The sequence below is a fragment of the Tribolium castaneum genome, chromosome 3, assembly GCF_031307605.1.
Source record: "Tribolium castaneum strain GA2 chromosome 3, icTriCast1.1, whole genome shotgun sequence".
Lineage (NCBI taxonomy): Eukaryota > Metazoa > Arthropoda > Insecta > Coleoptera > Tenebrionidae > Tribolium > Tribolium castaneum.
Genome location: NC_087396.1, coordinates 21072842 through 21079866, shown reverse-complemented (window position 1 = coordinate 21079866; position 7025 = coordinate 21072842).

The following is a 7025-nucleotide window of genomic DNA, read 5'->3' as shown; positions in this document are numbered from 1 at the left end:
ATACCTACTACGATCCTACATTTATTTATAGACACTTTGTGCTTCAAACACATTCAGTTTGTATTAGACTTTACACAGAAATTTCCTAGCCTCCTTATAAGAGCTAGTATTACGAATTTTAAAAACAACGGCAATGTGATATTATTGTGATAATCGTAGGATTCTATCAAAATCGAGGCTTCAGTGTACTTTCGAAAATTTTGAGTTTAGGTGGATTAAAGAAATTCAAACCGTTTTAATACAGTTTTCCCAGTTAAATATGTAATTATATTTGTGTGTAATATTTAAAAAAGGTGTTTGGATTGGGACACACCTTGTCAGGTATAATAGTGAAAAAATAGATGAAAGCACGTCCGGATTTACTTAATAAAGACCTTAAGAGTATTGGAATGAGGTGGAGGACAACCCTTCCAGCCGCAAATTAGATGAACGCAGTAGATGAGCGCCAAATCTAGTTAGCTGGATTGACTGACTTGCACTCTCTCATGCATTTTATAAATTCGCCAGTCAAAAAAAACCTCCAAATTTGGTCTGATTATTATTGCATCGATAATATCGTGCTCATTATTCGAGTGCAATTAAAATTAGTGGTAATACCCGGATCCGTAAACACAACACGTAAATTTATATTCCTCTCTCTGGGATTATGTTTAGATAGATCATAGAGATTTAACCGGAAGTGTATTAAAGCAGATTTTCCCTATGCACACCTTGATTCACTTCGCTTTCATAAACGACATACCAAACTTCTTTTTAGGGAGCGTAAGGAACGAACGTCTACAATGAGGAATTCTCTCCCTCGTGAAATATTACATAAAATGCAAGATAAACTCGAGACTATATTAAAAATTTCTCGTAACACAAAAAAATGTCTTAATTATTTTAAACAGACATACTTTGATATCATTTTCAATTTCCGAGTGCATTAATCACAATTTCGCCCCGACTATACCGAGTGTTTTCGTGTTTGCAAAGCTGCAAAAACACAGCTGCAGATAACTAATCAGGCAATTAATTGTGCGGTGATAACGCAAAAGTGCAAAGGGAGTTTTTGTCGAACGGACGACGCCACCGCCCACCAAGACAACTGACAGTCTAATTGTTTGCGGGGTTTCAATTACTCGGCTCGTAATTAGGCGTCAAACTGTGAACGGAATTAAATTATTTGTCCGGTTTCGTGTCAAAATAATCCGAGGAAATTGTTATAAATGTGTTGGAAGCCAATTTTAATTCGGAGATGTATCGATGAACCAACCAGGAGGCTTTCCTTCCCAAACGAGTTGTTTGTGTTCTGAGCTTTACAAAGGCCAACGAATTGAATTATTAAAATTGTATAAATGGTCAAATTTACTGACTTGTGTATTGTTTTACACAATAACATGATCAAAATTTAAATTAAATTTCGTTACAAAGTTTTAACTAAAGTTGCCCGGGGAAATGGTTTTGTCTACATATAATGAGCAAATGCTGCTTTATTGCGCCTAATAAGGATGAATATTTCGTATTGTACATAATACGTGGTGTTTGTTACGCTTTTTGTCGTTTTACTTGCCTCGAAATCGGAGCAAACGACTCTTTTGCGCGCGAAAAAGGCCAAAAACGCCGCCGTCACACGCTTTTTTTACGATTAACAGATTTTTTAACTGTTCCAGGCAGGAACTAAACTAAAATGTTCAACGAATTTGTTAATGTCGATTCGAATTTTTCTCCGACAAAAATGCAAAATTTTATTTTTTTTCCTTAATTGAACCAAAAATAAGGCACTAAATTCGTGTAACTGTTATTAGTAGTTAATTTTACAATTAAAATATAATAAAATACTAAGTTACTACTACAAAGTTTTTATGTAATAATATAAAAAAGCGTGTTTTTGTAAAAAAACACACTAATCAAAATCGACCAATAACAATTTCACTTAACTTTAGTGTTTTTTAATAATGGGACACCCTGTATGCAGGGATTGTTTAAAAAAGGGCAAAGTTGCGCATTTTTATGCTGAACAAGTATCTAAAAGAAAATTGGTAGTGTAATTTTTAGTTTTTGAATTATTCGAAAAAAAAACACGGAAATTCGTAATTTTCGTTTTAATTTTTTCAAGTGAAAACCAAAGTAACTAGACGTATTGAACTAGGACATTGTTCAGGCATTTTTTTACAATGAATCTAAATCTATCATCATATTATCCAAGGCGTTCTTGATGTAATAGTTGCAACACTTAACTTTTGTTTTTCTTATGGAAGTCATATTCGCTTTTTTAATTTTGAAAATTTTATTCTTGATTACAACGATTTATCACATTATATGATCGAATCCTACATGCCGATCAAAATGAAGAAAAAAGCATTTTTGCGAAGAGTGCTTTGGAGAAATCGCTAACAATTTTGTTTTTAGACATACTAGATTTTAGAAGTTTAATTGAATTTGGATCTAGAAGGTTCACATTTCCGATAAGCTTGCTTATTTCAATACTAAACGACATGGTGAGCTAGAAGTTTATTCTTCTCAAAACAAAACAACACAAAAAATTCTCGCATATTTAATAGAACTGTCAAAATTTAATATGATAAACCAAATTTTTGGCGTTTTTTTTCTACAGCACTCTTTACAAAAACTCTTTTTTCTTAATTTTAATCAGCATGTTAGACTTGACCTCGAGACGGTTGTAAAGGCATAGAAGAGTCCATTAAACTTTGCTGGAGATTTTTTTTTGATTTTTTGAAGTCAATACTATTCTGATAAAATTTGAAACTTTCAATATTGTAAATATTATAATACGTAGAATTTTTTATTTTAGGACGTTTAGATTTGGAGATATGAATATTTGAAATTCAAATTCGTTGTGTAGTTAATTTGACTGAGATAGCGATCGTTTAGCACCAATTAGAGCCCAAAATTTTCTTAGTAAATTGTTGTTTGTTGAAAAATGTCCGTTCGTGTCGCTCGCAATAATCTGCCGCCCTTTCCAATTAAATTTCCATAATCAAACACTTTGACAACTTTGCATTAAATTGAGCATAAACTATGATGTGATTCTCCTTTAGAGTCATAACAATATCTTCCAGACCATTGCACGCCTACTATTGCTTAATAGCGTCACAAATTTAACAATTAATTTGCAAATTTGTATTTAAATTGGCGCTGACTCAACCCTGGCAGCAAACGTTTAATGAAGCGAACGGCCGATGACATATCGAAGAAGAAGAAAAAGCGCCTTCTCTCTCGTTCGTCATGAATAAAATTCATGAGAGACAAACCAAAGTGTGGCCACTCGGGGAACATTAGCGGTAGCAGAGCCGCTCCCAGGTAATTTCATAATGGCCGGTTTCACGTGACAAGTGCAAACAGACGCTAATCGCCCGTAATTTAGTAATTATTGATCACCGTTTTTAATACCTTGTGCCAACACACGATCCGATGCTATGCGATTAATTCGAAAATCGCGATGTTATAATGGACATTTGCATTTATTATTTTAAGCCCAAATTAATTAGCTGCTATTTGATTCAAAAATCCTAATCCCCTTCCTGCCAGCGCACCTACTAATTGCGATTTTTTCACAAAAGCGCGCATCGTCTTAACAAACTCATGTTTAATTACATCGTGTGCACAACACGCCGCTCATAAATTACATTATCAAATTTTGCTACATATTCATATCAGATAAAAAGTGCAAATGCGTTCGCCTCAAGCGTTGTGATTTCATGACGTTTTAATCAGCGAATATTCGCGCACAAAGGACGCGGACATGATGAAATTTTCATTTGAAATGTACATAAAACTCGTCTTATTTTTATTGAAATTTATCAAGTTTGAAAGTTTTAATCCCTAATCCCCGATACGTCCGCCGTGGAAAAAATCTAATTTGTGTCGTGCTTTCCACATAAGCGCCACGCTTGTGATGCAGATTTAATAGAAATAAAGTGAATGCGAGGGGATAATTAAAAGACGTCGGCCAAGTCTGGAAGGATTCGTAAAAGGCCCGAGTATCGTTGACAGGGCGGTGAGGGGCCGCCTGTTTAGTGATTTCCCCAGAGTGATATCGATTGGGGAATGCAACACCTACCTATACAGCGTGCGTTTTTTCCAGCTGATTAAAAGTTGCAACACCCGGTGTTACCCGGCGCATCCACCATTTTTGCGCATTAGGGATTCGCAAAGAGAATGTGCGAAATCGCGCGTTCCGCGTCAGAAATTTGCTGTTAGGTGGTTTGATTACGTATTCGTCAAACAAACCACATCTTTAACGCCTTGTCTTTTGCAAAGTCAGCGTTTCGTTTTCATTAAGTCAACTCTCAACTTTAATTACTTTTCGCAAAATCGTTTAAAATTTTTCGCTGCTTGTTTACCACATTACATAATTTCGGGATTAGACAATCCGAAATTCGCGGAGAAGCCAAAGTGTGGGCTCAAGGAGCTTGTCAACATCCTTGCACACCGCCGACAAATAATTCATTATTAATTCCGGAATAATGCCGGTGAAGCGGACCGCGGATTAGGCACGCGAGCATATTATTATATCATCACATCCTTGACGGGGATTACTTCGTGAAAAAGTCGCTTTTTCCCGAAATAATTACGAGCTTAAAGTGTTTAATTAAGGGCGAAAGAGAGACTTGATAAGTCGATTTCGCAAGTTAAATAGAGCGCAGATATTATTGTCAAAACAAACATTACGTGAAACAACTTAAATCTCGACGAGAAAGAAAATTGTATGGGTTTAAAGCTTCTTGTCGGTTCGGTTTTGCATTGTTACGTCGTTGCAAGTTTAACCAAGGGGAGAGTCAAAGGTAAGACTGATGATAAGGCTTAAGAGAGAATGCCAGATGGAAATTATTTTCGCTGCCACTAGCGAAATAATTGCTTTGGAGATGGAATTTATTTTTATTTGAGTTAGCGAGACGGCAAGCAAGACGACAAGCAAAAATTAAAAACGAGATTTACAGATTTTTCTTAATTAGCACAAGTTTTTCCTAAAAATAAAATTTGTTTAGTGAATGTAAAAGGGTAAAGATCTTTCATCAAGTCCAACAAATTTTGCGATAACAACAACTCAAAAAAATATGTTTTTGAGACAATTTTTAATGCTATAATTTATTTATAAAAACGCCCACACTTGTCCGATTTCGTAAACTAATAATTTAACTCACCAATTAATTTTAATGTGGATTCAAAACTCTATTTCATAATCACTTTAAATTACATTGAAAAACTAATGGTCCTTTAAGCTTAATGTTTCAATTTTCACCCATTATTATCGTATTTAATTCTCCAATTAATTAATAACGTGCAAAACATAGTTAAGTAGCAGTTTGTCTTCTAATAGTGAAGATGATGTGTGTGGTTGTTGCGAAGACGAAAAAATACAACATGAGAAAAAGTTACGAGTTAAATTTTTTCAAAGATTTAAAACTTGCAATGGTTAGAAGATTAATGAAGAGGATAATTTAGAGAAGGAAGATTTTTTTGAAGAAAACGCAATACAAGAAAAGAATAAAATAAAAAAAGTTAACGACATTTTTTGCATTTTTGGATGAAGCTTTTAACACTGATGTTTTTTAAATTGTTATTAGTCGATTTGGTTTTGTTTTTGAGATAATTTTTTTCAGGAAAACACGCGTTCTAAAAAAATATTTCACAAAAACTAACAACTCTAGAAGAGTAGAAACTTTTCCATTTTAAAGAAAAAGTTCAGTCTTAAATCTGTCCCAACAGTTACGTCTAAAAATGAACTAAAATTTAGGCTGTTCCATTTGAAAAAACGTAACTTTATATCCCAAGATATGCAACAGAAATGCAGATATAATCTGAGAAAAAAAAGAAAAACTCTAATAATAAAAATGATATCGATCTTTTTCGGATAGTTGGGACATCCCTGTATGTAAGTATTGAAAAAAAATCATAACTTGAAAACTATTGGGAATTTGACGATTTTCTAAACACCAATAGATTCCTCAGATCATTTTGCATGGGTTAGGTCCATTTTGAGGTTCAATTATTGCCGCATTTTTATAAATAAGCCTGTATGTAACATTTGAATTTTTAAAGGTTTTTTTCTCTGAAATGTTTTTCTTAAATTGTTATTATTCGATTTTGTTTTGTTTTTCATATAATTTTTTTGACGAAAACACCCATTTTAAAAAAATGTTTCACAAAAAATAACAATTCTAGAAAAGTAGAAACTTTTCCATGTTAAAGAAAAAGTTCAGTCTTAAATCTGTACCAACAGTTACGTCTAAAAATGAAATAAAACTTAGGCTGTTGCATTTGAAAAAACATAACTTTAATACCCCAATATTTTATAATCTGAAAAAAAAATTATTAATTAATAATGAAAAGGGTAAGGATCTTTTTCGGATAGTTGGGACATCCTGTACGTAAAAATTGAAAAAATAAAAAAAAATCATAACTTGAAAACCATTGGGAATTTGACGATTTTCCCAACACCAATCGATTCCTCGGATCATTTTACGTAGGTTAGGTCCATTTTGAGGTTCAATTATTGCCGTATTTTTATAAATAACCCTGTATGTAACATTTGAATTTTTAAAGGTTTTTTGCTTAAAATGACTGGACAGTCACACATGTCACACTGACGATTTTCATAATTTTTTTAAATATTTTATTTACTCTACAGGGTGATGTCACATTAATGGCTTAACCTGTGTGTTCGTTTTTAGTGTGTTGTGAGTAATAAATTCGTGGAGTAGTAAGAAGAGTCAAAATTTCAATTACTGTCATTGTTCGCGTACAAAAAGCCCTTGTATCAGAACAATGTGAATCTTTTTGAGCATAAAAACGTCTCGTAAAGAGGTTAATCAAGCTTTATCTAAAACCCGGTTATTTTCCGACAACAGGCAGCGCTGTAAACGTCATTATATCCCCGGCTTGCACAAGGGTTTGCGATAGCCACCTGAGTTCTCCCACTGTCTTTTATCAATTGGGGCTCGGTTATCAGCGATCGGACAGATGTCTCTATCTATCGCCATAGGTTTATCGAGACCTATTTTCGAGAGCGTGCAATTAAT